An 11,648-nucleotide genomic window follows, 5' to 3' on the forward strand; every position below is an offset into this window, starting at 1 on the left:
CCCCATTAAGACTAACAAATTCATTAAACCATTTTTATAGGGTACATGTGGAAAGTGCATCAAATTTAAGAACCCATTCTTTTATATTTCTTTTAGTTGAACTAACAAGGACTACTCCCTGTATATCAGGTTTATCCTTATAGGCAATAGTTGCAGAACCATCAAAATTATTTTTATCTTTCATATCTGATATTTTCTTGAAATAATCTTTTATGAAATGATTGATTTTTCTACAATAATAGCATTTCTTGACTTTGTTCTTAGATTACATTTGATTATTATTCTTGTCTTTGAATCTAAGATTTTGGGGTTCGCCTTTCGTATAGGAGTTACAATTACATAAATTATTTCTTTTATTTTGTTCAGTTTTTTCCTTGATAAGTAAACCTTCACCAATTTTAGAATCTTTGAACTCAAATTTTAGTTCAAGTTTTTTATTCCTCGAGACTAAAGTCATGATTTCAATAGTAAGATCTTCTCTCCCATATTCCAAGCCATTTTTTATTTTCCTTTATTTATCACTTAGGGAATTTAACAAGGCCACAATTGTTGATCATCAGATAATTTTTCATCACAATTATAATGAATTAGTTTTGTGAACTTATCAATATTTTCTTTTAGGATAGAGGAAGAACTAAACCAAAAGTTATAAAATTATCTCAAAAGTAGGATTTATTAGGCATATTCTTAGTAATGTAAAGCGTTCCTAACTTAGCCCAAAGAGTTTTAACTGCAGCGCTTTCACCAACTTTTCTTATCACACTATCAGATAAGTGTAGAAAAATAAAACTCCAAACAACCTCATCTAATTCTTGTTTCCTATAAGCACTAATCTCAGTAGTTCATGTCTAATCAAGGGCAGTAGCACATCTCTATTGCAACAGTAGAGCATTCATTTTCTAGTGTCGGAGACTAAAGTCTTCAATTCCATCCTAGATTCCAGCTTCAAAATTGTGTACATTAGACATATTGACAGTTAGGATCACAATAACACAATTATACAATGAACAAAGTATATCTGATTCAAGGAATGTGATAAAATTACAGGATATGCAAATTTTAGAATAAAGCAAGAAAATAGAATCTTGCCTACTTATCATGCAATGAACACAAGACTACGAGACATGTTATATAATTCAAGTATGCAATATACCAAATTTTATGACAATAGATTTATGATCAAACAAATAAGTGATTCTCAAACATGGTTGTAAATTTGAAAGGGCTAGTAATCTTTTAGTCCACTACTTCCTCGAATTCCCAAATCCTAGAAAGAGATCTTGGACAAAAAAAAAAGAAAAAGAAAAGAAAGTAATGGTAGAATACTTACCTTAATAACTAGATCAAAATTAGTGGAAACAATTTAATAATAGAAAATCAAAGAGAGTGGGAAGAATATGCTAAAGTATAAAATCTCGAAATTTCAGAATAAATGGATCAATGTAAGAATACCCAAATTTAAGAATTTCAAATTGTGCAAAAGATCTCAGCGAGTCACAATTACTCAGTACAACTCAATAGTGAGTCAAGAAATCAGCAAGAATCAGAGTTTTTCAGCTTAACTCACTAGAACTCAAAACAAGTTGCAAGTATCACCACGACTCATAAATAAATCAATAACAAAATCCCCATAACTCAATAGTAAAATACCAGATTTTTCAGGATCAGAAGCGAGTTAAAGGTATTTCAGAGGAAAAACAAATTAAACCTCAAGGACAGTAATAGATCATACTAGATCTCTCAAATTTAACCCAGAAGACATAAAATCTTAAAGTGACCCAACCAAAAGTTGAATCGAAGAGAGATCAAACAAATTCCTTTTCGAAAAACCATCTAACAAAAGCCTTAAAAAATTTCCAGATTTATAAGGAATAGGCAATTTTAGGAAAAAAAAACCCCAACCCTTTAAAGAAAATTGCTCTGACACCATTTGTTGGTCCCAAAAATGTTTGTAAAACCCATTTTAAACCCAAAATATGTTTCAAGAAAGTAAATCGCAAAAATCAAAATTTTAAGAACACATAATTGTTCTTACCTCTAAGAGCCCAAATGTTTAGCTTTCCGCTTAATCGCCACATTGATTATCTACGAGTGGATATAGCTCTAGATCTACTAGAATTACTTCACTCAAGTTTCCTCTCATCTTTCTAAAATTACAACCAAGCAAACTCGTTAAATCTCTCAGATTGCTCACTAACAACAACCAAGAAAAGTCTTACAAAAGGATTACACAGATTGAAAATGAAGAAGAAGAATAAAAAACATTTAGATAGAGAGACTGAAACCCTAGATAACAAATAGAAGCCATACAAGAATATGAGAGACGTGTGAGGCTATATATTCCAACCCAAAAGTCACGAATCCAACAACCCGAAGAAGGCCACATGTCAGGCCAGATCTCAGCCTTTAATAGAGGCAAAGTTGCATCTTCAGCAAACATGATTTTATCAAGTAAATTGAATTAGACACGAAAATATATATACACCAGCCCAAGTCCAGTATACTCAATAACAGTGAGGCAGCCCAGACTCAACAAGTGTTGAAGCCTCTTGAAACTGATCAAAAAGGTAGTAAAGGAAAACTTTATTATGGCTTTGAAATGTGCCAGAAAGTGTTTGAAGTGAGACACTTTCTTCCCTAATGACTCTTTACAGCACGTGAGGAAATCAAGCTATACCTCTTTTCTAGTTATTCTGGTTACTTATGGAAGGTTATCGAGATAGAAAATCAATTTAGTGAAGTTTGCTATCACTTTCATCACGAATGTAGGTGGGCCAAAAATATGATATTCGCATGAACAGGAATACATTCGCCTAACAAGAACTAGAAACAATGTAGAGATCGGATTCACTATATATGGACTTGTAGCCTTCGTATTTGAAATATACCACAAACGAAGTAAACTTCTCATTAAGATCTATCTAGATGTATAAAGTCCAATAGTTATACAAAAATTGTGCCTAGAAGATCTTAGGGTGCATCTGATTGTCAATATTTTTCATGAAAAATATGTTTTTTCACCTAAATTCCTATTTATGTTGTTAGATTGATATTTTTTCCATAGAAAATATTTTTCTACTTTTGTTCATGTAACCATATTTTCCTCAAAATAAAGGAAAATACTTTTTTTTAGGGGAGTAGGATTTTATTTTTCAAGGAATTCATTCTCTTTTATCTGTCAACTTTCTCTCAGCTACGCACCAATAAAAAATGAACAAATATAATATTTTCTAAGTAGAAAACTAAATGAATCAAATACGTCTAATAAATAATTTTCATATAAATAAGTTCTAAGCAATTGAATTACCTAGAATTTATTTTCTTTTTATGCAAATCTCAAGCTTGCAATCAAACACATCCTTAGAGAAAATATAGAATTACAAGTGGATTAGAGAGATGAAGTATGAGAAGAGAAGCATCTGAGCACATTTTTCAAGAGAAATCTCTAGTAAGTGAAAATCATAACATATTTACACAAAGTATATTCAATGCAATCATGGAACTATTAAAAAATTACGCCATAATAGGACAAGTACACGATGTTTAAAAGCATTCCTCTCCAATGGAAGCTAACTGAGACTTCATCAAGCTGATATTATAAAGAAAAAATTGACAATGTCTGGAGATTCATTTAGATGTAGAAGCCCTATTAGACAAGCAAGTCAACATCATTTAAAATTTTCCTTTTCTCTCCCGTTCATATGCATTTACTTTCTTTGTATGGAAAGTATTACTTTCTCATTTATTGCTTTTCATTTATTTTCTAAAGCCCCATTGACCTTTCTTAGTGTAGTAGAATGGAAATTTTTTATGTCGGAAAGAGATCAAAAATGGTGTAGATATTTTCAGTCCCAAAAGTAATAAAAAAAGCATCAAAAAATAAAAGAACACCAAGATTTTTTGCCCTTAGGCCCGGATGTTCACCCACAAAGGGCTAATCACCACGTTGAGCATCCACCTTAAATGGTTATCGCTCCAATCTACTAGAACCAACAAAAATATCAAGTGTTTAAGAATTACAGCACAAGAGATCTAAAAGATCTAGCCTTCAGACTTTGAAAACACGCGAATTCTTACTTATACAGATTACACCAAAATAACCTATACCAAATACTCAATCGGTGAATAGAATCATCACAAGAATACTGTAATCTATACTAAATCTCACCAAAAACACCTAGAACCAAAGGATTACAAATGAAAATCAAGAGTTTTCAGAAAGAGGACGAACAGAGAACAAGACTCATTGAAACCCTAGAAGTCTATTGAATTATGCCTTAGAAAAGGAGAAGTCGGGGTATATAAAAGGTCACTTGCATCCAACGGTTCAGCCAACAACAAGTGGCACAATCTCAACCATTTATCAAAGGCGTGTTTTTAAGTAACGCGAGATGTGCACAAAGGGCCAAAACCGGGTCACATTTCCAATTGAATTGGACTGCATCATTGAGATTCAATACACAAAAAATGTTGAGCATAATTTAATAATCTCCACCTCGCTTGACATTTATGGGTTTCATGTAGATTAGAGGATAACTCTTTCTTTAGGTTTCATTTGCTATTAATACCTGCGAAAGAAAACTTTAATCAGTAACAATATTTAGGAGATTTAAGCAATCCCTAAATTTATGTAAAGGAAGTATTTTGTTCTCATATCAGCTGGATTACACTTAGTAGAAATATTTTCAATCTTTATGATTTCCTTTTCCATGATATCCCTCATGAAATGAAATTTCGCATCTATATGTTTAGTTCTATCATAAAAAACTGGATTTCTACTAAGATGTATAGCTGATTGATTGTCAGAAGATATAGTAGCATTATTATCAGAACAACCAATTTCATTTAACAGATTTTTCACCCAGATTCCTTCCTTTATAGCATCTGTAGTTGCAATGTACAGCCTATGTTGATGACAGGACAACCAATTTTTGCAGCTGTGATTTCCAACTTATGCAGGTATCATTTAAAGTAAAAGCATATGCAGATGTTGATTTCCTATTGTCACATTTACCAGCAAAGTCTGAATCAACATAACCTTTGAGTTTTATTCCTGTTTTTCTTTTGCTAAACATTAATCCTAAGTGTGAGGTCCCCTTTAAATACCTTAACAACCATTTCATCGCTTCCCAAAGACATTCACCTGGATTACTCACTTAAGACACTAATAACAAAAGCAAGATCATGTCTTATACAAAACATGATATACATAATTGATCCAACAACATTTGCATAAGGCACCTTCTCCATTCTATTTCTTTCTATTTCAGTTTTAGGGCACTGCTCTATAAAAAATTTAAAATGGCTGCCTAAAGGTAAAGTGACTTCTTTGGCTTCATTCACAGAAAATTTGCATAATATTTTTTAAATATATGATTGTTGAGTGAGGAGCAGATTATGATTATTTCTATTTTTCTTAATTTCCATTCCTAAAATCCTCTTAGCAGAACCTAAATATTTCATTTCAAATTTTTGTTTTAACTTTTGTTTAATGTTATTTATCTGAGTTGTATTCCATCCAGCAAGTAATATATCATCAACATATAACAAAAGATAATAAGAATTAGGTCCTCCATTTCCTTTATAATAAAAGCAAGGATCATATTCACTTCTATTAAAATCAAGGCCTTCAATAAAAGTATCAAACATGATGCACCATTGACTAGGGGCTTGTTTCAAGCCACAAAGAGATTTTTGTGAAAGACAAACACAGTTTTCTTTGCCTTTCTGTTCAAAGCCTTTCGGTTGGTTCATATAAATCTTTTCATCTAAATTCCCATAGAGAAAAGCAGTTTTCACATCTATTTGTTCTAATTCAAAATTAAAATGTGAAACAAGAGCAAGTAAGATTATTATAGAGGTATACTTGACTACAGGAGAAAAAATTTCATTATAGTCAATTCCTTCTCTTTGGTTAAAACCTTTAGCAACTAATATGTCCTTGAACCTAGCATTTCCATCCTTTTGATCACCTTCCGTTATATTATAGACCCATTCGCAGTCAATGATCTTTCTCCTTTAGGTTTAGTTACCAAAATCCAGGTCTTATTTTTAGTTAATGAAAGTATTTTATCTTCCATAGCTAAAAAGCCAATGCTTTACATTTTTTCCTTCAATAGCCTCTTCATAAGTTTCAAGCTCATTGTCTAAAAAATGTTGCACACTAAGTGCAATGATGAAATAAGGTCCACTATATCTTAAAGGTAGTCTAATTTCTTTTCTTTCTCTATCCCTAGCAAGATGGTAATCTTCTAAGGGATTTATTTGCTGTTTAGGTTCAGTATCCTGTTCTTGAGGATGCTCCACCTCAAATTGGTTTTCATTTTCAAGGTTTATGTCCCCAGTAGTTATTTTAGATTGTAGAAAATGTCTATTTTTATCAATTTCAGTAACTGTAATACCTTTTCCTCTAATGCGAGGAAAATCCATCTCATTAAAGATGACATTCCTACTAATTATTACTTTATATCCTCCCTTTTCTTTTAGCTAAATTCTATAGCCTTTAACATGTTCTCCATATCCCAAAAATGTACCTTTCATAGATCTGGGTTCTAATTTTCCTTCATTTTGGTGTATATATGCTGCACGTCCAAAAATCCTAAGTTTGGAATAGTCAATAGGGTGATCATTCCAAACATGGTCAGGTGTATCATAATCCAGCGATTTTGTAGGACATTTATTTATTAGAAAAGAGGCAGTTTTCATAGCTTTTTCCTAGAACAGTTTTGGAAGGCTTGAACTTATTAACATACATCTCACTCTTTCTAATAGGGCCCTATTCATTCTTTCTACTTACCCATTTTGTTGAGGTGTGTAGGTAATAGTCCTATGTCTTAGGATCCCATTTTCCTTACAAAAATTATCAAATTCTTCATTGAAAAATTCAAGACCATTATTAGTTCTAAGAGCTTTAACGCTTTTATTTATTTGATTTTCAATAAGAATTTTTGAAGTGATAAAGCTTTGAAAAGTGTCAGATTTATTTTTCAAAAGTATGACCCAATTTTTCCTTGAAAAATCATCAACAATCAATAGATAGTATTTAAAACCAGAATAAATAGACACAGTAGCTAGTCCCCATAAATCTGCATGCAAGTAATCAAGAGTGGATTTAGATTTATGGATACCAGTAGCAAAAGGATGTTTATTTTGCTTCCCATATCTGCAGTGTTAAAAAAAAAGACATCATTTCTATCGTATCTTTTCCTAAAAGACCTTGTTTCTTATGAACACGTAGGCTCTTCTCACTTATGTGCTCCAACCTTTTATGCCATATTTCAAATTTATCATACATGGATACATTTGCAGTAATGTTTTTGATTCTTTATATGTATAAGCATATATGCCATTTGATTTTTCTACCTGAATAACTTTTGCAAAATTCTTTTGAAGTGACAGAATTCCTTTGGTTATGATTGTATTAAAACCTTCATCATCAAGAGTTCCTAGAGAGGTTAAATTTCTCTTTAAATTTGGAATATATCTAGCTTTATTTAAAATCAGTACATTTCCATTTTCTAGTTTTAATACAATCTTACAATTCCTTTAATTTTGCAAGAAAAATCATTTCCCATTATTACATGTCCCCCATTAGTTTGATAAACTTCAATAAAGTATTCTTTATAGGGTGACATATGTAAAGTACATCTAGAATCAAGAATCCAGTCATCCCTGACTGGAAATTGACATGTCACATAGACTTGTCCATTTGAGGCTGCAGCTTCTTCATAAGCTATAGCAGCTCCACCTTCAACCTTATTAGTGATTTTCAATTCCTCAATTCTTTTTATACAGTCTTTAATGTAATGACCCAATTTACCACAAAGTAACATTTTCTACCTTTGGCCTTACTATTATTCTTATAAAATTTTAATTTGCCCTTTTGAAAAGTTCTAGTAAAATCTTTTGGTTTTCCAATCACAATTTGATTGAAATTAATTTTCTTAAAAGAAGAATTTCCTTTTACATTGTATCCTACTCAAGTTATGAATGTTTTAGATTCACTTTTGAATTCTAGTTCCTTAATCCTCAAGAAAGCAGTGATGACATCAACAATTATCGATGTTCCACCATATTCAAGGGCATGTATTACTTCTTTGTATTTGTCAGGCAAAGATGACAGTAAAGCCATATATTTTTTTTATCATCAGAGAGAGTTTCACCACTATTGGTGATATCTTATGATAGTTTATTAAATCTATCACAATTCATTTCAAGATCATTATTAGGGTCAAATTTAAAACTAAAGAATTGTTTCCATAGGTAACATTTGTTGGGAAGGGTTTTGGTTTGAAAAGAGAGTCAAGCTTTGTCCAAATTTCAACTACAGTTTTTGTTTTTCCTATCTCTCTAATTACACTATCAGATAAATGCAAGAAAATTGTACTCCAAGCAATTTTATCTTGATTAGTCTCCTATTTTCAGTAATTTCAGGATCCCCATGATTCATCTATAACTTTCACACATCTTTGTTGCATTAAAAGAGCCTTCAATTTTTGACTCTAGAGACTAAAGTCTCCTTTATCGTTCTAGATTTCAATATCAATCTTAGTGCTTGCCATGCTTTTAAAAACTTTGTTAATCTTTAGGCCAACACAAAGTTGAAGTATCCAGTGTGAGAGAAAAACAAATTTATATGCACGGGTGTACACAAAAAGTGCCAGAATGCAATTGATTCTGACACAGATGTACTAAATATATAACAGAGAGCAGATAAATCAAGTAACCAAATAACCACAAAACATTTACTTTCAGCAAATAGGTTCCACAACTAATCTTGAAAAAGCCATTGAACCCAGTCCTCTCAGATTTTAGAATTCTCGTATGAAACCCTAGACAAAGGTAAATCCAGATGGGCTTCAACCAAGAAAATAGAAAAAATATCAGAAGAATCGAAAAAATTAATTTTAGGGTTGTAAAATTAAAATAGTGAATACCGAGACTATTTTACTTTTTACCAAAGCAGTGATCACGAACTCCTTTAGAATATGGATCTGTGAAGATCGAGAGTTCTAACCATCAAGAACACCATAAAAGGTAAGATCGGAGATTATATGAACAGATCGAAGCGCTCTAATACCACTGTAGGTACTTTTAGTCCCAAAAGTAATCAAAACAGTAGCAGAAAATAAAAGAACACCTTTTTACCCTTTGGCCAGAATGTTTACCCATAAAGGGCTAATATCATGTTGAGCATCCACCTTAAGTGGTTATCGCTTCAATCTACTTCAACCAACAACAATATCAAGTGTTTAAGAATTACAGTACAAGAGATCTAAAAGATCTAGCCCTCAGACTCTAAAAACACACGAATTCTTACTCACACAAATTACACCAAGGTAACCTATACCAAATACTCAACTAGTGAGTAGAATCATCACAAAAACATTGTAATCTATACTAGATCTCATCAAGAATACCTAGAACCAAAGGATTACAGATGAAAACCAAAAGTTTTCAGAAAGAGGATGAACAGAGAACAAGACTCATTGAAACCTAGAAGTCTATTGAATTATGCCTCAGAAAAGGAGAAGTCAGGGTATATAAAAGGTCACTTGCATCCAATGGTCTAGCCAACAACAAGTGGCACAATCTCAACCATTTATCAAATGCATGTTTTTAAGTAACGCGAGATATGCACAAGGAGCCAAAACCGGGTCACATTCCATTTAAAAGGGCCACTTGAATTGAGCTGCATCATTGGGCTTCAATGCACAAAAAATGTCGAGCATAATTCAACAGAAGGTTGGAAAAATCTTCAAAGCCATCAAGTTCATTACGGACAACCCAAAAGAAAATATTGTTTGACTGTGTCCTTATAGAAGCTGTCTACCCGAATTCTGTTTTTAATTAAAATTACTCTATGGTCCCTAAGTTCTTAAGTAATAAAAGAAACACATTTTAAATTCTTAATTAATAGAAAAGACACCTACTAATAAGAAAATGACGTAATAATAAAAATAAAGTTATTTGACTTCGTCATATCCGTGTCTAGTATTCATCATATTTGATTGATATTTTATCATTCATCCAAAATAGAAGAAAGCAATTCACTATCTGTGTAGATCAAAATAAAATAAATATAATTGAAGAACCAATGGAGCTAGTATATGATGTTATCATCAATCATCTTTCTCTCTCTCTCTAAATATATTTGAAAATTTCAGGCCTCAAAACTTCATGAATCAAGATTGGAGCCTTTTGCTCTCTCTGTATTTCTCTCTTTCTCTCTAATGGATCTTGAAACCAAAAGCTTTGAAGGCTGGACTATATTATTCTCTATCACACTGCAAGACTTACACGAAAAAATAGACATATTCTTCTTCAAACCAAACCCTTGATTCTCCCTACTGGAGCGCGTCAGAATTTTATCATTTTTACTGCTCTTTGTGCACTCTTTATAGGCCATAAGAAATGGATCGTCAATCTTCTTAAGCCCTCTCCGTGAAGAACTTCTCACCGGTACTGATTGAAAAGCACAAGGTGGAAGTGGAACTTTCATGTCATGACGAATAGAAGCCCTCGAATTTTCCGGCAGCTGCATTGGTGGCGGCGGCAGCGGGGTTGGTGGTGGTGCATGGGGTTGGGGATCCATCTGGGAATTGTCATCTTGTTGCTTCACCTTGCTTACCCCAGGCTTGTTCTCCCAAGAAAAGGGTATATTTCCATGGGAGTATATTTTGTTACTCATTTTCTGATATTCTTATGCTCATAAAATAGTTTGGACAATATGTATATATAAGATAGGGGTGGGGTGGGGTGGGGTTGGTCATGTACTTTATACTCTCCAACCGCAAAACTTCCTAAGGTTGGCAATGTGGCATAATCAAACTAACTAAAAAAAGAAAATTATCATATTAGATTATCAAGAATGGGCATCAAATTATTGACTAGAAGACAATAATTTTTTAAAGTGTATACATCATGTAAAGAGTCGAAAAGTATGCGGAGAAGTTGAGTAGAACGTGACAAACATGGAATGACTTGTGGAGTTGATTCATTAACACTTTCTTGATTCTAATACAGCCAATAACTATATAACCAATTTCTTTTTTGATTGCTTTTGTCACGTGGAAGTTTTACAATTTTATTACCTAAAATTACAAATAGAATGATCGTGTTAAAGGGTTATAAATAACTACTGACTGTGTTTATTTATTAACTTATTAATTACACGATCATACTATTTATGAAAACAATCATTAAAATCTAAAAAACATGCGGATATTACAAAATTTATGTAACTTTAACAAAAGTAGAAGCCTTAAGCATATTTGAAACCATGTTTAAAATCAAAATGTTGTGAGAAAATATCCCATTTAAGAATGTTCAAGGCATAATCACGAAGGAAGCAACTTCTTAAAAAATCTATTGTCTAATTATTTTCAAAATTTATCAGTGCATTTTTTTCGTAATCTTATTTTGTCATATTCGAATAAGCGTATCAAACATAGTTTGTGTAAATGATTTTGAGGTTTAGCAGAGATGCGGCAATTTTGAATAGAAAAGTCAAGTTGGACCGAGTTTAAGAATATATATAAATTAGTTGTATAAGAAATGAGTTTCCACTTATTATATTATACTTAACTCACAAATTAAGGTGAATAACTATTTACAATATTAATTAATATAAACTTGTCTTGCATTCA

General features: G+C 32.0%; 1 long non-coding RNA gene across 1 annotated transcript in view; it reads right to left on the minus strand.

Annotated features, from left to right (window-relative positions):
- LOC111376841 overlaps positions 1-2,304 on the minus strand; it is an 8,202-nt gene extending 5,898 nt beyond the window's left edge. The window contains exon 1 of the long non-coding RNA XR_002699566.1: positions 2,036-2,304. This is a non-coding gene — a long non-coding RNA (uncharacterized LOC111376841). The remainder of the gene's footprint in view (positions 1-2,035) is intronic.
- Between the last annotated feature and the right edge of the window lie 9,344 nt (positions 2,305-11,648).

This window comes from Olea europaea, unplaced genomic scaffold (assembly GCF_002742605.1).
Source record: "Olea europaea var. sylvestris unplaced genomic scaffold, O_europaea_v1 scaffold1565, whole genome shotgun sequence".
NCBI lineage: Eukaryota > Viridiplantae > Streptophyta > Magnoliopsida > Lamiales > Oleaceae > Olea > Olea europaea.